Source organism: Engystomops pustulosus, chromosome 6, assembly GCF_040894005.1.
Source record: "Engystomops pustulosus chromosome 6, aEngPut4.maternal, whole genome shotgun sequence".
Taxonomy (NCBI): Eukaryota; Metazoa; Chordata; class Amphibia; order Anura; family Leptodactylidae; genus Engystomops; species Engystomops pustulosus.
The window spans coordinates 19,514,403-19,535,789 of record NC_092416.1 but is presented as its reverse complement, the minus strand read 5'-3'; the positions used below and the strand labels follow the sequence as shown (position 1 = coordinate 19,535,789).

Genomic DNA, 21,387 nt, shown 5'->3' with positions numbered 1-21,387 from the left:
AGCATCGTTTGGTTTTAAAAACTAAAAAACACACAAAAAAAAAAAAACACAAAAAAAAGTAAAAAAAAAAATTAAAGTTATAACTCTCATTTTCAAAATGTTTAACCCGAGGGCTAGGGGTAGAGGACGAGGGCGGGGACGTGGGCGTCCAACTACTGCAGGGGTCAGAGGCCGTGGTCCTGGGCGGGGTGAGACACCACCTGCTGACGAGGGAGCAGGGGAACGCCGCAGAGCTACACTCCCTAGGTTCATGTCTGAAGTTACTGGGACTCGTGGTAGAGCACTGTTGAGGCCAGAACAGTGCGAACAGGTGATGTCGTGGATTGCCGACAATGCTTCGAGCAATTTGTCCACCAGTCAGTCTTCCACGCAGTCCACCCATGTCACCGAAATCGGCACTCCTCCAGCTCCTGCACCTCAGCCTCCTCCCCCCCAGTCTGCCCCCTCCAAGCAAAATTTGCCATTAGAACCGGCATACTCTGAGGAACTGTTTTCTGGACCCTTCCCACAGTCACAAACCACTTGTCCGGTTGCTGATGAGCAATTTTCCGATGCCCAGGTTTTCCACCAGTCGCAGTCTGTGGGTGATGATGACCTTGTTGACGTACTGGAAGAAGTGTGTAAAGAGGTGTCCGACGATGAGGAGACACGGTTGTCAGACAGTGGGGAAGTTGTTGTCAGGGCAGGAAGTCCGAGGGGGGAGCAGACTGAGGGATCGGAGGATGATGAGGTGACAGACCCAAGCTGGGTTGAGAGGCCGGGTGAACACAGTGCTTCTGAGACGGAGGAGAGTCCTCGACCAGAACAGGTTGGAAGAGGCAGTGGTGGGGCCAGACGGAGAGGCAGGGCCAGAGCTGGTGCATCAGCGCCAAATGTGTCAACTAGTGAAGCTCCCGTGGCGAGGGCTCCTGCGGCGAGGGCTAGATTTTCAGAAGTCTGGAGGTTCTTTAAGGAAACACCGGATGACCGACGGACTGTGGTGTGCCACATTTGCCAAACCAGGATCAGCAGGGGTTCCACCACTAATAGCTTAACTACCACCAGTATGCGCAGGCATATGAATGCTAAACATCCCACTCAGTGGCAACAAGCGCGTTCACCTCCGGCCGTGCACACCACTGCTCCTTCCCCTGTGTCAGCTGATAGTCAGCCCCCTGCCCAGGATCCTGCCACAAAAACCCCATCGTCGCCTCCACGATCCTCCACAGCATCCACCAGCGTTCAGCTCTCCATACCCCAGACGCTGGAGCGGAAACGCAAATATAGTGCAACCCACCCGCACGCCCAAGCCCTTAATGTGCACATCTCCAGATTGCTAAGCCTGGAGATGCTGCCCTATAGGCTAGTAGAGACCGAGGCCTTTCGCAGCCTCATGGCGGCGGACGCCCCTCGGTATTCGGTCCCCAGCCGCCACTACTTTTCCCGATGTGCCGTCCCAGCCCTGCACCAGCACGTGTCAGACAACATAATCCGTGCCCTGACCAACGCCGTTTCTGACAAGGTCCACCTGACCACGGACACGTGGACGAATGCTGCCAGGCAGGGCCACTATATATCGCTGACGGCACATTGGGTTAACTTGGTGGAGGCTGGGACCGAGTCTGACCCTGCGGCTGGTCATATACTGCCGACGCCGAGGATTGCGGGGCCTACCTCGGTCCAGGTGTTTCAGGCCTACTATGCCTCCTCCTCCTCCCACCCCTCCTCCACCTTCTCCTCCGAACGACCATCCATGGGCATGGCGCCATCAGTCGGTAGCTCTAGGCACAGCAGCAGTGCCGTCGCTAAGCAACAGCAGGCGGTGCTCAAACTGCTGAGCCTAGGCGATAAAAGGCACACCGCCCAAGAACTATTACAGGGCATCACGGCGCAGACTGATCTGTGGCTGGCACCGCTGAACCTGAAGCCAGGCATGGTTGTGTGTGACAACGGCCGTAACCTGGTGGCGGCTCTGCAACTCGGCAGACTGACACATGTGCCATGCCTGGCCCATGTGTTAAATCTGATAGTTCAGCGTTTCCTCAAGACATACCCCAATCTGTCTGATTTGCTCACGAAGGTGCGCCGCATCTGTGCGCATTTCAGGAAGTCCAGCACAGATGCTGCCACTCTCAGGGCAGCGCAGCGCCGCCTCCAACTGCCCGCTCACCGACTGTTGTGCGACGTGCCCACGAGGTGGAATTCAACACTGACCATGTTATCCAGAGTTTACCAGCAGCGCCGAGCGATTGTAGACTGCCAGATGTCAACTTCCACCAGAACTGGTAGTCAGGTCAGTCAGCTTCCTCAAGTCTACAATGAGGAGTGGACGTGGATGTCTGATATCTGTCAGGTGCTGAGTAACTTTGAGGAGTCAACACAGATGGTCAGTGGCGATGCCGCCATCATCAGCCTCACCATCCCGCTGCTTGGCCTGTTGAAAAACTCTCTGGTCAGCATGAAGTCGGAAGCTTTGCGCTCCTCACAAGAGACGGGGGAAGAAGATTCCCTTGTTGATAGCCAAAGCACCCTTAGGTCTGTTTCTCAGCGCATATCGGAGGAGGTGGAGGTGGAGGAGGATGAGAAGGAAGAGGAGGAGAATGTTGGCGAGACACAAGAGGGGACCATTGTTGAGTCCTTCACTGTTGAGCGTGTATGGGCAGAAGAAGAGGAGTTGGAGGAGTTGGAGGAGGAGGAAATGGACAGTCAGGCCAGTGAGGGGAGTGAATTCTTACGCGTTGGTACTCTGGCGCATATGGCAGATTTCATGCTAGGCTGCCTATCCCGTGACCCTCGCGTTCAAAGAATTTATTCCAGCACCGATTACTGGGTGTTCACTCTCCTGGACCCACGGTACAAGCAAAATCTTTCCACTCTCATCCCTGGAGAGGAAAGGAGTGTGAGAATGCATGAATACCAGCAGGCCCTGGTGCACAAGCTGAAACAGTATTTCCCTTCTGACAGCGCTAGCGGCAGAGTGCGTAGTTCTGCGGGACAAGTAGCGAGGGAGAGTAGGCGAGCAGGCAGCTTGTCCAGCACTGGCAAGGGTACGCTTTACAAGGCTTTTGCCAGCTTTATGTCACCCCAGCAAGACACTGTCACCTGTCCCCAGTCTCGGCAGAGTAGGGCTGATCTTTACAGAAAGATGGTGAGGGAGTACGTAGCTGACCATACCATCGTCCTAAATGATCACACAGCTCCCTACAACTACTGGGTTTCAAAGCTGGACATGTGGCACGAACTGGCGCTGTACGCCTTGGAGGTTCTTGCCTGCCCTGCCGCTAGCGTCTTGTCCGAGCGGGTTTTCAGTGCAGCTGGTGGCATCATCACCGATAAGCGTACACGCCTGTCGACTGACAGCGCTGACAGGCTGACGCTTATCAAGATGAATAAAGCCTGGATTTCTCCTAATTTCCAATCTCCACCAGGTGAAGGAAGCTCAACCTGAATAATTTATCCACTCCTCCTCCTCCTCATTTTCCTCCTTCTCCTCCTCTTTGTACAGTAAAGCAGAGGAAACTGGCTATTTTTTGACAGGGCCCACTGGCTCTAGCTATAGTACTTTATGCATTTAATTTTTCTGGAGGGCCACCGACCCGGTCCTCTGTTTTAAACAATTTTTGGGAGTGCCACATACAGGCACTCAATCTATTAAATTTTTCTGGAGGGCCACCTACCTGCTCCTCTGGTTTGAAAACTTTTTTGGACTGCCACATACAGGCACTCAATCTATTCCATTTTTCTGGAGGGCCACCTACCTGCTCCTCTGGTTTGAAAACTTTTTTGGACTGCCACATACAGGCACTCAATCTATTCCATTTTTCTGGAGGGCCACCTACCTGCTCCTCTGGTTTGAAAACTTTTTTGGACTGCCACATACAGGCACTCAATCTATTCCATTTTTATGGAGGGCCACCTACCTGCTCCTCTGGTTTGAAAACTTTTTTGGACTGCCACATACAGGCACTATCCAAATTGAATTGTCTCCATAGCAGCCTCCACACGTTGTCTCCATTGCTACCTCCAAAAGTCGTCCATATAGCTGCCTCCATACATCGTCCCTTTATCAAACGAGGTGTGTCAGGCCGAAATTTGGGTTGTTTTCATGGATTCCACATCAAAGTTGTTAACTTTGTCGCCACCCTGCTGTGTAAGCCACAAAATATACTGGAAAACTTTTTTCATTTACGGATATTATTTCAGCGCTTCTTGCGCAGATGTTTACATTCCCCTCACCCGCCATATCCCAAACTTATAAGAACGCTACTACACTTGATCTTATACAAAAGGTTCTTAGAAGTGCTGTTTGGGGAGTAGCCTAGAGACAGGGGCTTGGATTGGCGAAAGCTCGCCTGGCAGCGGAGCGCCAGCTCCATGCCAAGATCCAACTAACATAGTTTGAACTGCAGCACCTTTAATCTACTACTAGTTCACTGCCTCCATACATGGTCCCCTTATCAAACGAGCTGTGTCAGGCAGAATTTTGGGTTGTTTTCATGGCTTCCATGTTAACTTTGTCGCCACCCTGCTGTGTAATCCACAAAATATACTGGCAAACTTTTATCATGTACCGATATTATTTGAGCGCTTCTTGCTCACCTCCTTTGGTTCCTCTCTGCCACCCATTGGTTTGAAGCCTGAGTCCATTTAGGGTATGTCGCCATGCCACTCTCTAGCCTGCCGCTGCTGCCGCTGCCTCTGCATGCCGTCCCCTATAGTGTCAGGGTCAATTATTGGATGTTTTAGATGCTATCTAGCTTCATTCTGTCACTCTGTCATGGCCATGCTGTTGCCCATAATTTTGGCATAATGGTGTGATTAAGCAGCCTCAGAGGCATCCATGCATGCTGCCCCTGCTGTTTCCTGTCCATTTCCGTGGTGTTTCCATCCTTTTCTGAGGTTCCCAGGTGTTTGGCCAAGCTTCCCTGTGCAGAGCCTTGGTCCCCTTGAAAAATGCTCGAGTCTCCCATTGACTTCAATGGGGCTCGTTACTCGAAACGAGCACTCGAGCATCGGGAAAAGTTCGTCTCGAATAACGAGTACCCGAGCATTTTAGTGCTCGCTCATCTCTAATTGTAATCCAAATGCTTAGAGAAGGCAGAAAGGCAGATTTTCAATGCAGCTTAATGACAACCTGTCTTAAGTGAAAATGAGGTGCCTGGTGACAGGTTCCTTTAAATAGTTTTTTTATTCCTTGTCTAGTGTCACTCTATTTTTACATATGAGATCACGATGTCCAATTCCAAAATGAATTAATTCAAATCAATTCATTTTATGAGAAACTTATTTGTGTTGCAAGAAATAGCTTGGCCAACAAGTTTGGATGACTATTTGCTGACTCAGGGCTGCCAGGAGATGTTTACATGTGCGTTGTGTACCAATATACTTTATGTCATTGAGGGTGTTGTTCTCAGTCCATTCGGAAAGATTAGTACAGGCAGTCCCCAGGTTACATACAAGATAGGGTCCATAGGTTTGTTCTCAAGTTGAATTTGTATGGAAGTCAAAACTGTACATTTTATAATTATAGATCCAGGCAAGAAAAAAAATTGCCCCAGTGACAATTGGAGTTTCAAAATTTTTTGCTGTAATGGGACCAAGGATTATCAATAAAGCTTCATTACAGACACCTTACAGCTGATCATTGCAGTCTGGGACCATAGTAACATCCAGAGACTTCACCAGAGGTCCCAATGGGCAGAAGGGTCCGTCTTTAACTATAGATCATCTGTAAGTCGGGTGTCCTTAAGTAGGGTACTAACTGTATAAAGCTTCTCTACAATTATTATAATTCTGCATTGTCTATTTCTATGTTACATAATGCCTAATTTTTGTTCATTTGCTTTTGGACACACATAGCAAATATATGATCCATGAGGTCCACTAAGGTTTTTTTTTGGAAAAACCCATCCATAGGGGATATTTATTAGGACTTCTGTGAAATGTCAGATAAACTCTGCGCAGGCCCCGGGCCGGATACATGAAGAGGCCAAAGCCTCTTGTTGTATCCGGCTGCAACAGATGATAAATAACTTCCATAGACTCTACTGCCAAGTCTTTGGCTCTAAAATCATGTCAAAATAGGGTTCTATTATGCTTATCCTTTGGGTTCCTCCATCCACCAGAGGAGTATCTGGTTTAGACATAAGAATTAGTGGCCTTCCCTTTGTGAGACAATGTAGCCCTTTGCACAGTAATTTGTACTTCCTTGTTGGTCATGTCTGGAGATGTTCTGGTCTAGTCTAGGGATGAGCATGAGTCGTCTCCTTTGTGTTAAGACTATGTCGCTCAGTAAATTGTCGTTCCTTGGTGATGTTCTGATCTAATCTAGAGATGAGCATGAGTTGTCTCCTCTGTGTAAGACTACTTTATATACTCGGGTATAAGCTGAGTTTTTCAGCATAAGGCTGGATTCAAACGACCGGTGCCCACCGTACCGTAACACGGCGGGCACACGGCAGCGCACGGGGAGAGGAGGAGGGGAGTACGACGGGCCCTCTCCATAGGAAGTAATGGCGCAAGGCGCCGTATGCCCTGAAAAAATAGGACATGTCCTATTCTTTCACGGGGTATGGGGCGGTACGGTGCCGCACGTGTGTGGCACCGTACCGCTCCCGTAGGGCGCCGCGCGCCCATTGCCGTCTATGGGGGACGTATATTGGCCGTATATACATTGGCCGTATAAACGTCCCCCTTGCGGTCATTTGAATGCAGCCTAAAACAGTGTAAAAACAGTGTACACACCTTCTGATTGCCAACTGGCAGGTCCTCTTCTATACAGTGATGCACCGGCATCGACTCCGTGTCCCGGTCCGTTGCAGGCATCGTGATGTCAGATGCTCACTGACATTCTACTATGTGTACCGGCATCGGCCAACACTATGATGTCAGCGAGCAGCCAATATTGGAGAATCGCTGTTTAGAAGAGGATCTGCAGGAGGGGCATCAGAAGGTGAGTACACTGTTTGTTTTTTTCCTACAGGCATTATATTGGGGGCGGGGGCTGCAGGCCATATACTAGGGGGGGGGGGTGCAGAGGCTGCAGGCTATATTCTAGGGTGCTAGCAGGCTATATACTACAGGGGAATGGCAGGCTTTATACTACAGGGTGTGTCAGGCTATATACTACAGGGGCTGGCAGGCTTTATTATGCTACAGGGGGCTTGCAGGCAATATACTACATGGGGCTTGCTGGCTATATACTGGGGGTGGGGATGTGACCAATGCATCCCCCCCACCCTCGGCTTATACCTGAGCCAGTAGGTTTTTCCAGTTTTTTTGTGTTAAAATTACGTGTCTTGGCTTATACTTGAGTCGGCTTATACTCGAGTATATACAGTATTTAGCTAAGTAAGTTGTAATTCCTTGTGGGTCATGTTTGGGGATGTTTTGATCTAATCTAGAGATGAGCATGAGTTGTCTCCTCTGTGTAAGACTATGCACAGAGGAAAATCTATTTTTCTGGACCCCTTTGTAAAACATATGTTGGTCTTCTCAACTATTGTACATTATTTGTGGGAGCTCCGTAAAAACCTCAAGATCCGGGTTGTACTTCACTTTTTTACCCATTGTGATGTAATTTTCCTTCCCATGCAACATTTGGGAAAACAATAATGTTCATCTTCCATATTAACTATATTTATCCCAAATTATAATTATACCTGTTGGGTGTTATCTAAGTGAGCTGCTACACCCATAGACAATTAGGAACAACCTGGCATGTGTTAGAATAAATTACTCCTCCCTTGTAAAAGCTTCTAAAAGTTATAAAGTTTATATAAAGTTTCTGATTGGTTCCCGGCCTGAAAATCTCAAGTATAAATTCTGCAGGCAATAGATGGACTGTCATCAACTTCTGTGGAGTACACCCTGACAGGTAAGATGTGTGTCTGTATTATATGTATATAATATTACATAGTGTAACATTACATTACATTAGTGTACATCCTAATATCTTACATTTTGTTTTACATTGCCTTTTACAAAGATTTGCTGGTTTCAGCAGTTATGGCCGCCATGAGGACACTGATATTTTTTTCAGGTATAAATATTATGTGATCCTTGTATTATTATTATTATACCAAAGCATTTTAATGGAATATTTTTATAACTATATTTAATTTTTTATTTTTGTTTTTTCGATGAACATGAATGATATAGCAAAAAGTTAACACAATTTGCTTTTGATTTTTCTTAGTTATTTTCTTGGCCTGTTCTATTGCTACAAGTTCTGCTGAGGACGGTGAGTGAAGTAAATTATGACAATACCTCTTAAGGAGGACTTGACATAGAGATTTGGGACCCTAAACCAAAGTTTCGTAATGAGATGTAGTTGTTTTAGGGTCCCGAATTGACCGGCATGAGGGTTAGGGTTGGGCGGGTGGGCAAAAATCAAAATAATAAACTTTTGTACTTACCTATATGTGAGCCTGATGAGGAATCACATCTGGAAATCCTGAACTGGCAACTCCCCTATGACAGCTTCACTTGTCGGAGTGTGCCAATGCCTGTGTACCAGCTTATAAGAGTCTGTGGGTGGTTTAATGTCCCAAATCGCCCTAACAAGCACTGGAAAGATGCTTTGAGATTTTGTAATACTATACAATAATAAAAAAAAAAGTTAACTTGGTTGTTCCAAGCTTTTATCAGCCACTGTTATACCTTCTTAATGTTTCTTTTCACAGATAAAAAGTGCCCCCCAGAAGCTAAATGGAAGGAATGCACTGATTGTTTTTCCCACTGTACAAAAAAGGATCAGGTTTGTCTTGATGTTTGCATTGCAGGATGTAAATGTGACAAGGACGGACATGTAATTGGACCAGACAAAACATGTATCCCAAAAGAACAATGTCCAGCATGGTAAGAAATCACTTTGTATCTATATTATACATATATTATTATGCAATGATTTCACTTTTTTATGATTTTATTATCTCTTTCCTTTCCTTCTTTCCTTCCTTCTTCTTAACTCTATGAACACTAAAGCAAGTCTACTAAAACATTTGTTCCAGAATTCAAAATTTATTTGTGCCAACAATTGTCCTCCCAGATGTCTCCTATGACGTGTTTTGATCAACTCTTTCATTCCACAATATATTTAGTAAAAAGGGCAATGTTTAATGAAAAAGTTGCTTGTCTTTTCCTTCCCTCCATTTTTTATTTCTCTTTGTACTTCTTTAGCTTCTATTCCTTCTACATTTTCTTCTCCTTCATATTCCTTATGTTCTCCCTTATGTTCTAATTATTACTTATCTTCCCTTTTTCCTGATATTCTTTTCCTTATCTCCATCCATCATCCCATATATTTATCTTTTTCTCCTTTTTACTCTTTATCTCATCTTCCTTGATATTTCTGATACAGGCCCTGCACCAGCACTTGGCTTACCCAGGCAAGTGCTGGGGCCCAAGGGTGTTGGATGGGCCCACTTGGGTGCCTATCAATGGTACCAGTGTTGCTTTAAGACGTGAGTTTTCTCAAAACGGCCCACTAAGACTCCGTCACCTAGGGGCCTACTTAAACCTGGAGCCGGCCCTGTTATGTTCCTTTTACGTTCATTCTTCTTTTGTTGCCTTCCCCTCCTCATTATTCTATTCTTCTCCTGTATATATCTCCAATCTCCTTCTCTATCTCCTCCTTTGGTCTTTTGTATTTCCAAAGCTTCTGACTTTCTGTTTAATTTTAGTAGTAGATCCATCATCCAAATCGCAGACCATGATGTGCACAATAAGGAATAGCAATGGTGCCAACAAACACCCCTCTAACAGTCACCGGTCTATAAGGCTTCTAGTGTGGCATCCTTTATTTTACTGGACAGAACATTGTAAAGTAACATGTAAAATCTTACTATATTAGGATTAGATCCTTCAAAGGCTACATTTCAAGTAAGTCCGAGTCCACAGGATAGGGGATAGCAAGCTAATTTGTGAGGGTCTGATTGCTGGACCAACCACCAATTACAAAAACAGACCTCCTCCATTCACTTGAGCTGCTTGGCTATCTCTGGCAGTCCCATACAATTGAATGGATTGGCGAGACTCATAACTGACCTGCTGCTCCACCCATAAGGGAGAACAGGAACCCAATTCTTTGGATTCCTACTATTTCCAAACTAGTGATCAATGGTGGTCCTAGCATCAAGCCCTCTCTGATCACCTTGTAATCCCCTAGCCCCAGAAAGAGGATGATGTTTATTGTTGGGATAACCCCTTTAAAGGATCTAATATTTATATAGTAAGATACTATAAGAAAACAGGGGGCAGTGGTAGTAAACTCAACGCCAGACCCCCCCCCCCCCAAAAAAAAAAGAGCAAGAATAGTAAATATAGGGAAATAGTAGCGGTCCTGCAGCTTACCAGCGTCAACATCCAATGATACAATCCCGGTAGATACAGTAGACGTGTGGTTAAAAAACAAAAAAAAAAAAATGGGGCTGGTAACTTTATTATATTAACAGCTAAACGTATATCAGGACTGTAGAGCCCTTCTTCTAGTACAGATGGAAACGTAGATGTCAAGAGCAGCTGCTTCTCCTGCAGTCACAATAGTAAGACTTGTTCCCTTTTCTGTGTAACTTGTCCAGTTGGGACAACCCTATGTTATTACTTTCAAGTATGATTTGATTCACGAAAAATATTAAAAAACATCAAAAAAAATGTATAAAAATAATCAAACTAAAAACTGAACTGTCTGATACAGCATCAATGCATGACAAGATATCATCTACAACTGATATAATTGTAGCTGGGGGGGACATCAATGTCTTGGTGATGTCACATGGAATAATTTAAGGCTACAATTAGATACATTGGGGCAGATTTATCAAGTGTCTGAAAGTCAGAAAATTTCCAGTTGCCCATGGCAACTAATCACAGCTGCCCTTTAAAATATTCATGAGCACTGGTAAAAATGAAAGCTGAGCAGTGATTGGTTGCCATGGGCAACTGGAAATATTCTGACTTTCAGACACTTGATAAATCTGCCCCATTGTTTTAGTATCAATGAACGCATTGGGGCAGATTTACTTACCCGGTCCATTCGCGATGGACCGGCGCGCGCATGCCGGCGCCACAATCCGATCGCGTGAGCCCAAATCCCGGGGCAATTCAGGTACAATCGGTGCAAACCGGAAATATTCGGTTAACACGTCGGGAAAACGCAAATCGGGCCCTTAGTAAATGACCCCCATTGACTTCCAGGCTTCGATGACTTTGATGACTTCATTATGGTTGTCCATGTTCCTCTCCAATCTGTTACCAACAGAAAAATATTAGTGATTATTAGAGATGAGCGAACATGCTCGTCCGAGCTTGATGCTCGGTCGAGCATTAGGGTACTCGAAACTGCTCGTTGCTCGGACGAATACTTTGCCCGCTCGAGAAAATGGCAGCTCCCGCCGTTTTGCTTTTTGGCGGCCAGAAACAGAGCCAATCACAAGCCAGGAGACTCTGCACTCCACCCAGCATGACGTGGTACCCTTACACGTCGATAGCAGTGGTTGGCTGGCCAGATCAGGTGACCCTGGGATAGACTAGCCGCTGGCCGCGCTGCTCGGATCATTCTGTCTCTGGATGCCGCTAGGGAGAGAGCTGCTGCTGGTCAGGGAAAGCGTTAGGGTGTTCTATTAGCTTACTGTTAGGCAGGAGTGATTCTCAAAGAACCCAACAGCCCTTCTTAGGGCTACAATAACGTTCTACTTTTTTTATTTTAATTTGCATCTTTTACCATTTTGTGAGGAATTAGCAGGGGGACTTGCTACCGTTGTGTTTAGCTCTTAGTGGCACACATATCCATAGCAAAGACCGAAGTGGGAAAATTCAGTAGGGGTTGGATTTCTATTAGGCAATAACTCAGTGTCATCTCATCTGGCATAGTAGTGTGCTTCCTTTGATACTTGGCTAGAAAATAGCCATAGGAGAATACAAATAGCTTCTTGAAGCCTACAGTAGCGTTCTATATATTTGATTTCTGGTTGATCTGCTGGTGGCTGTAGTTTCTGCAGTGCATGTACTTGCCAATTCTGAGCAATTTGTAGTGAGACTTGCGACCGCTGTGTTCTGCGCTTAGTGGCGCACATATCCATAGCAAAGGCTGAAGTGGGAAAATTCAGTAGGGGTTGGATTTCTATTAGGCAATAACTCAGTGTCATCTCATCTGGCATAGTAGTGTGCTTCCTTTGATACTTGGCTAGAAAATAGCCATAGGAGAATACAAATAGCTTCTTGAAGCCTACAGTAGCGTTCTATATATTTGATTTCTGGTTGATCTGCTGGTGGCTGTAGTTTCTGCAGTGCATGTACTTGCCAATTCTGAGCAATTTGTAGTGAGACTTGCGACCGCTGTGTTCTGCGCTTAGTGGCGCACATATCCATAGCAAAGGCTGAAGTGGGAAAATTCAGTAGGGGTTGGATTTCTATTAGGCAATAACTCAGTGTCATCTCATCTGGCATAGTAGTGTGCTTCCTTTGATACTTGGCTAGAAAATAGCCATAGGAGAATACAAATAGCTTCTTGAAGCCTACAGTAGCGTTCTATATATTTGATTTCTGGTTGATCTGCTGGTGGCTGTAGTTTCTGCAGTGCATGTACTTGCCAATTCTGAGCAATTTGTAGTGAGACTTGCGACCGCTGTGTTCTGCGCTTAGTGGCGCACATATCCATAGCAAAGGCTGAAGTGGGAAAATTCAGTAGGGGTTGGATTTCTATTAGGCAATAACTCAGTGTCATCTCATCTGGCATAGTAGTGTGCTTCCTTTGATACTTGGCTAGAAAATAGCCATAGGAGAATACAAATAGCTTCTTGAAGCCTACAGTAGCGTTCTATATATTTGATTTCTGGTTGATCTGCTGGTGGCTGTAGTTTCTGCAGTGCATGTACTTGCCAATTCTGAGCAATTTGTAGTGAGACTTGCGACCGCTGTGTTCTGCGCTTAGTGGCGCACATATCCATAGCAAAGGCTGAAGTGGGAAAATTCAGTAGGGGTTGGATTTCTATTAGGCAATAACTCAGTGTCATCTCATCTGGCATAGTAGTGTGCTTCCTTTGATACTTGGCTAGAAAATAGCCATAGGAGAATACAAATAGCTTCTTGAAGCCTACAGTAGCGTTCTATATATTTGATTTCTGGTTGATCTGCTGGTGGCTGTAGTTTCTGCAGTGCATGTACTTGCCAATTCTGAGCAATTTGTAGTGAGACTTGCGACCGCTGTGTTCTGCGCTTAGTGGCGCACATATCCATAGCAAAGGCTGAAGTGGCAAAATTCAGTAGGGGTTGGATTTCTATTAGGCAATAACTCAGTGTCATCTCATCTGGCATAGTAGTGTGCTTCCTTTGATACTTGGCTAGAAAATAGCCATAGGAGAATACAAATAGCTTCTTGAAGCCTACAGTAGCATTCTATATATTTGATTTCTGGTTGATCTGCTGGTGGCTGTAGTTTCTGCAGTGCATGTACTTGCCAATTCTGAGCAATTTGTAGTGAGACTTGCGACCGCTGTGTTCTGCGCTTAGTGGCGCACATATCCATAGCAAAGGCTGAAGTGGCAAAATTCAGTAGGGGTTGGATTTCTATTAGGCAATAACTCAGTGTCATCTCATCTGGCATAGTAGTGTGCTTCCTTTGATACTTGGCTAGAAAATAGCCATAGCAATAGGATAGGATTGTTTGGTTCTAAAAACTCAAAAAAAAACAAAAAACACAAAAAAAAACAAAAAACACAAAAAAAACACACAAAAAAAAAAAAAAAAGTAAAAAAAAAAAAAAAGTTATAACTCTCATTTTAAAAATGTTTAACCCCAGGGCTAGGGGTAGAGGACGAGGGCGGGGACGTGGGCGTCCAACTACTGCAGGGGTCAGAGGCCGTGGTCCTGGGCGGGGTGAGACACCACCTGCTGATGAGGGAGCAGGGGAACGCCGCAGAGCTACACTCCCTAGGTTCATGTCTGAAGTTACTGGGACTCGTGGTAGAGCACTGTTGAGGCCAGAACAGTGCGAACAGGTGATGTCGTGGATTGCTGACAATGCTTCGAGCAATTTGTCCACCACCAGTCAGTCTTCCACGCAGTCCACCCATGTCACCGAAATCCCCACTCCTCCAGCTCCTGCACCTCAGCCTCCTCCCCCCCAGTCTGCCCCCTCCCAGGAAAATTTGCCATTTGAACCGGCATACTCTGAGGAACTGTTTTCTGGACCCTTCCCACAGTCACAAACCACTTGTCCGGTTGCTGCTGAGCAATTTTCCGATGCCCAGGTTTTCCACCAGTCACAGTCTGTGGGTGATGATGACCTTCTTGACGTAGTGGAAGTGTGTAAAGAGGTGTCCGACGATGAGGAGACACGGTTGTCAGACAGTGGGGAAGTTGTTGTCAGGGCAGGAAGTCCGAGGGGGGAGCAGACTGAGGGATCGGAGGATGATGAGGTGACAGACCCAAGCTGGGTTGAGAGGCCGGGTGAACACAGTGCTTCTGAGACGGAGGAGAGTCCTCGACCTGAACAGGTTGGAAGAGGCAGTGGTGGGGCCAGACGGAGAGGCAGGGCCAGAGCTGGTGCATCAGCGCCACTGTCAACTAGTGAAGCTCCCGTGGTGAGGGCTCTTGCGGCGAGGGCTAGATCTTCAGAAGTGTGGAGGTTCTTTAAGGAAACACCGGATGACCGACGGACTGTGGTGTGCAACATTTGCCAAACCAGGCTCAGCAGGGGTTCCACCACTACTAGCTTAACTACCACCAGTATGCGCAGGCATATGAATGCTAAGCACCCCACTCAGTGGCAACAAGCCCGTTCACCTCCGGCCGTGCACACCACTGCTCCTTCCCCTGTGTCAGCTGCTAGTCAGCCCCCTGCCCAGGACCCTGGCCCAAAAACCCCATCGTCGCCTCCACGATCCTCCACAGCATCCACCAGCGTTCAGCTCTCCATACCCCAGACGCTGGAGCGGAAACGCAAATATAGTGCAACCCACCCGCACGCCCAAGCCCTTAATGTGCACATCTCCAGATTGCTTAGCCTGGAGATGCTGCCCTATAGGCTAGTAGAGACCGAGGCCTTTCGCAACCTCATGGCGGCGGCCGCCCCTCGGTATTCGGTCCCCAGCCGCCACTACTTTTCCCGATGTGCCGTCCCAGCCCTGCACCAGCACGTGTCAGACAACATCATCCGTGCCCTGACCAACGCCGTTTCTGACAAGGTCCACCTGACCACGGACACGTGGACGAGTGCTGCCGGGCAGGGCCACTATATATCGCTGACGGCACATTGGGTTAACTTGGTGGAGGCTGGGACCGAGACTGACCCTGGGGCTGCTCATATACTGCCGACGCCGAGGATTGCGGGGCCTACCTCGGTCCAGGTGTTTCAGGCCTACTATGCCTCCTCCTCCTCCCACCCCTCCTCCACCTCCTCCTCCGAACTACCATCCGTGGGCACGGCGCCATCAGTCGGTAGCTCTAGGCACAGCAGCAGTGCCGTCGCTAAGCGACAGCAGGCGGTGCTCAAACTGCTGAGCCTAGGCGACAAAAGGCACACCGCCCAAGAGCTATTACAGGGCATCACGGCGCAGACTGATCTGTGGCTGGCACCGCTGAACCTCAAGCCGGGAATGGTTGTGTGTGACAACGGCCGTAACCTGGTGGCGGCTCTGCAACTCGGCAGACTGACACATGTGCCATGCCTGGCCCATGTGTTAAATCTGATAGTGCAGCGTTTCCTCAAGACATACCCCAATCTGTCTGATTTGCTCACGAAGGTGCGCCGCATCTGTGCGCATTTCAGGAAGTCCAGCCCAGATGCTGCCACTCTCAGGGCAGCGCAGCGCCGCCTCCAACTGCCCGCTCACCGACTGTTGTGCGACGTGCCCACGAGGTGGAATTCAACACTGACCATGTTATCCAGAGTTTACCAGCAGCGCAGAGCGATTGTAGACTGCCAGATGTCAACTTCCACCAGAACTGGTAGTCAGGTCAGTCAGCTTCCTCAAGTCTACAATGAGGAGTGGACGTGGATGTCTGATATCTGTCAGGTGCTGAGTAACTTTGAGGAGTCAACACAGATGGTCAGTGGCGATGCCGCCATCATCAGCCTCACCATCCCGCTGCTTGGCCTGTTGAAAAACTCTCTGGTCAGCATGAAGTCGGAAGCTTTGCGCTCGTCACAAGAGACGGGGGAAGAATATTCCCTTGTTGATAGCCAAAGCACCCTGAGGTCTGTTTCTCAGCGCATATCGGAGGAGGTGGAGGTGGAGGAGGATGAGGAGGAAGAGGAGGAGAATGTTGGCGAGACACAAGAGGGGACCATTGTTGAGTCCTTCACTGTTCAGCGTGTATGGGCAGAAGAAGAGGAGTTGGAGGAGTTGGAGGAGGAGGAAATGGACAGTCAGGCCAGTGAGGGGAGTGAATTCTTACGCGTTGGTACTCTGGCGCATATGGCAGATTTCATGCTAGGCTGCCTATCCCGTGACCCTCGCGTTCAAAGAATTTATTCCAGCACCGATTACTGGGTGTTCACTCTCCTGGACCCACGGTACAAGCAAAATCTTGCCACTCTCATCCCTGCAGAGGAAAGGAGTGTGAGAATGCATGAATACCAGCAGGCCCTGGTGCACAAGCTGAAACAGTATTTCCCTTCTGACAGCGCTAGCGGCAGAGTGCGTAGTTCTGCGGGACAAGTAGCGAGGGAGAGTAGGCGAGCAGGCAGCTTGTCCAGCACTGGCAAGGGTACGCTTTACAAGGCTTTTGCCAGCTTTATGTCACCCCAGCAAGACACTGTCACCTGTCCCCAGTCTCGGCAGAGTAGGGCTGATCTTTACAGAAAGATGGTGAGGGAGTACGTAGCTGACCATACCATCGTCCTAAATGATCACACAGCTCCCTACAACTACTGGGTTTCAAAGCTGGACATGTGGCACGAACTGGCGCTGTACGCCTTGGAGGTTCTTGCCTGCCCTGCCGCTAGCGTCTTGTCCGAGCGGGTTTTCAGTGCAGCTGGTGGCATCATCACCGATAAGCGTACACGCCTGTCGACTGACAGCGCTGACAGGCTGACGCTTATTAAAATGAATAAAGGCTGGATTTCTCAGAATTTCCAATCTCCACCAGGTGAAGGAAGCTCAACCTGAATAATTGATCCACTCCTCCTCCTCCTCCTCATTTTCCTCCTTCTCCTCCTCTTTGTACAGTAAAGCAGAGGAAAATGGCTATTTTTTGACAGGGCCCACTGGCTCTTGCTATACTTCATGCATTTAATTTTTCTGGAGGGCCACCTACCCGGTCCTCTGTTTGAAACAATTTTTGTGAGTGCCACATACAGGCACTCAATCTATTCCATTTTTCTGGAGGGCCACCTACCCGGTCCTCTGGTTTGAACAATTTTTGGGACTGCCACATACAGGCACTCAATCTATTCCATTTTACTGGAGGGCCACCTACCTGCTCCTCTGGTTTGAAGAATTTTTGGGACTGCCACATACAGGCACTCAATCTATTCCATTTTACTGGAGGGCCACCTACCTGCTCCTCTGGTTTGAAACATTTTTGGGACTGCCACATACAGGCACTCAATCTATCCCATTTTACTGGAGGGCCACCTACCTGCTCCTCTGGTTTGAACAATTTTTGGGACTGCCACATACAGGCACTCAATCTATTCCATTTTACTGGAGGGCCACCTACCTGCTCCTCTGGTTTGAAACATTTTTGGGACTGCCACATACAGGCACTCAATCTATCCCATTTTACTGGAGGGCCACCTACCTGCTCCTCTGGTTTGAAACATTTTTGGGACTGCCACATACAGGCACTCAATCTATCCCATTTTACTGGAGGGCCACCTACCTGCTCCTCTGGTTTGAAACATTTTTGGGACTGCCACATACAGGCACTCAATCTATTCCATTTTACTGCAGGGCCACCTACCTGCTCCTCTGGTTTGAACAATTTTTGGGACTGCCACATACAGGCACTCAATCTATTCCATTTTACTGGAGGGCCACCTACCTGCTCCTCTGGTTTGAACAATTTTTGGGACTGCCACATACAGGCACTCAATCTATTCCATTTTACTGGAGGGCCACCTACCTGCTCCTCTGGTTTGAAACATTTTTGGGACTGCCACATACAGGCACTCAATCTATCCCATTTTACTGGAGGGCCACCTACCTGCTCCTCTGGTTTGAACAATTTTTGGGACTGCCACATACAGGCACTCAATCTATTCCATTTTACTGGAGGGCCACCTACCTGCTCCTCTGGTTTGAAACATTTTTGGGACTGCCACATACAGGCACTCAATCTATCCCATTTTACTGGAGGGCCACCTACCTGCTCCTCTGGTTTGAAACATTTTTGGGACTGCCACATACAGGCACTCAATCTATCCCATTTTACTGGAGGGCCACCTACCTGCTCCTCTGGTTTGAAACATTTTTGGGACTGCCACATACAGGCACTCAATCTATTCCATTTTACTGCAGGGCCACCTACCTGCTCCTCTGGTTTGAACAATTTTTGGGACTGCCACATACAGGCACTCAATCTATTCCATTTTACTGGAGGGCCACCTACCTGCTCCTCTGGTTTGAACAATTTTTGGGACTGCCACATACAGGCACTCTATCTATCCCATTTTACTGGAGGGCCACCTACCTGCTCCTCTGGTTTGAAAAATGTTTGGGACTGCCACATACAGGCACTATCCAAATTAAATTGTCTCCATAGCAGCCTCCACACGTTGTCTCCATTCCTACCTCCAAAAGTCGTCCATATAGCTGCCTCCATACATCGTCCCTTTATCAAACGAGGTGTGTCAGGCAGAAATTTGGGTTGTTTTCATGGATTCCACATCAAAGTTGTTAACTTTGTCGCCACCCTGCTGTGTAATCCACAAAATATACTTGCAAACTTTTACCATTTAGGGATATTATTTCAGCGCTTCTTGCGCATCTGTTTACATTCCCCTCACCCGCCATATCCTAAACTTATAAGAACGCTACTACACTTGATCTTATACAAAAGTGCTGTTTGGGGAGTAGCCTAGAGACAGGGGCTTGGATTTGCGAAAGCTCGCCTGGCAGCGGAGCGCCAGCTCCATGCGCATCATGCGCTTCTTGCGCATCTGTTTACATTCCCCTCACCCGGCATATCCTAAACTTATAAGAACGCTACTACACTTGATCTTATACAAAAGGTTCTTAGAAGTGCTGTTTGGGGAGTAGCCTAGAGACAGGGGCTTGGATTGGCGAAAGCTCGCCTGGCAGCGGAGCGCCAGCTCCATGCCAAGATCCAACTAACATAGTTTTAACTGCAGCACCTTTAATCTACTACTAGTTCACTGCCTCCATACATGGTCCCCTTATCAAACGAGCTGTGTCAGGCAGAATTTTGGGTTGTTTTCATGGCTTCCATGTTAACTTTGTCGCCACCCTGCTGTGTAATCCACAAAATATACTGGCAAACTTTTATCATGTACCGATATTATTTGAGCACTTCTTGCTCACCTCCTTTGGTTCCTCTCTGCCACCCATTGGTTTGAAGCCTGAGTCCATTTAGAGTATGTCGCCATGCCACTCTCTAGCCTGCCGCTGCTGCCGCTGCCTCTGCATGCCGTCCCCTATAGTGTCAGGGTCAATTATTGGATGTTTTACATGCTATCTAGCTTCATTCTGTCACTCTGTCATGGCCATGCTGTTGCCCATAGTTTTGGCATAATGGTGCGATTAAGCAGCCTCAGAGGCATCCATGCATGCTGCCCCTGCTGTTTCCTGTCCATTTCCGTGGTGTTTCCATCCTTTTCTGAGGTTCCCAGGTGTTTGGCCAAGCTTCCCTGTGCAGAGCCTTGGTCCCCTTGAAAAATGCTCGAGTCTCCCATTGACTTCAATGGGGTTCGTTATTCGAGACGAGCACTCGAGCATCGGGAAAAGTTCGTCTCGAATAACGAGTACCCGAGCATTTTAGTGTTCGCTCATCTCTAGTGATTATGTTTCTGGTTACTTCTCACATTGTCCTGTAACATATAGCGTCACCTCTACTTGTTTTGAAAGGAGGGAGATATGAATTTTAAGTTAAAACAGCCAGAAAATATATTTTAAAATTATCACCCTTATAATAATAATTGTGCTCTTCTCCCAACAGATGTCCCTCTGATACAGAGACATTAATGGATAGAAGAGAGAAACCTCTCATCTAAAGAAGACAAGATCATGGGATCGGAACATGAATTATTCTTATTCCTGAGAAATGGAAATAATAAAACAAATTGTGTCTTATTTTGTCCACTGTGATTGTTATAATGTAGATAAAATTGAATGCAGTTTATGGGTCGGACAAAATTGGGTATACAATGGAAAGGACACTCATATATAACATCACTTCATGGGTATGGACACAGCAAACCAACGCGTTTTATCCAAAAGGACTTAATCATGGTAGTAATCGGGTAGTTGTATGGTTTTAGTTTTTACTGGGCAGAGGAAAATATATAGTATTGTGGACTAGCCCAAACATCCACCATCACATGTCCTTGTCAGTCAGGAAGAGTGGTAATGGATCCAATGGACCTCCGTGGAGGATGACATAAGCCGACACCTGGGACCGGAGTCTAAGTGGTACCCGGTTTTCACCAGAGCCCACCACAAAGCAAGTTGGATTTGCTGCGGTGTGGTACCACCAGGTCATTCCACAGGCACGACTTTGTCCTCAGTGGTTGGGGACATGCATGAGGTTGAGAAAGGCAGCACGGAATCAGAGTCAGGATCATAGCGGAAGGTCAGGACAGGCAGCACAGGAGCATAATCAGGAACTCCAAAGCCATTGTGGAAACCGGGAGACTTAAGAACAGTGGCGGAGGTCCGGGGGCTCGGGTGCGCCTTTGACCTGGCTTGTGGGTCCCAGGAGCACCCGTGAAAGTCCTAAGGATGCTATTGTTAAAGTGTCTACCATTCTCACTCACCATTCTAACTGTCCCAACCACTTTTCTAGCACTTAAAGGTGTTGGTCACTCTTTGTAATTTGTGTAAGTGCAGGGGTATATTAGGCAATTAACCAATATACATCTAGTAATAGTTTTGCTCCGCTTTCTTAATATGTAAAGTGACGTCTCCTGTCTTTTAGCCAGACATTCCTTACGATAAAATGGGCCCAGATGGAGGGTCATGTGATCTCTATGTCCGTGTGCAATTTGTTGTTCATGAGTGCTATCATGAGGTTCTGGCGGTGCAATTGCTCATGAGCAGATTAAGATCACATGACTTCTATCTACCCAACAACAAAAATAAATGGTCTAGTAGATTCCATCTGCCTAAGGCCGGTTGCCCTCAAGGGAACTCTCTCTTTGCGCTTGCGGTCTATCTTGGACCAAACTTCTAATCACTGGACATAACTCAAAAAGTTAGCTTAGTCCAGTGATTAAAGCTTTGTACC

At 47.2% G+C, this 21,387-nt stretch overlaps 1 long non-coding RNA gene across 1 annotated transcript; it reads left to right on the top strand.

The window, feature by feature from the left end:
• Window positions 1–7,798: 7,798 nt before the first annotated feature.
• Window positions 7,799–20,234, top strand: LOC140065556 (uncharacterized). Its single transcript, XR_011847950.1, has 5 exons — window positions 7,799–7,855; window positions 7,967–8,020; window positions 8,177–8,221; window positions 8,664–8,838; window positions 20,101–20,234. It is a non-coding gene; the product is annotated as an uncharacterized lncRNA (long non-coding RNA).
• Window positions 20,235–21,387: the final 1,153 nt, after the last annotated feature.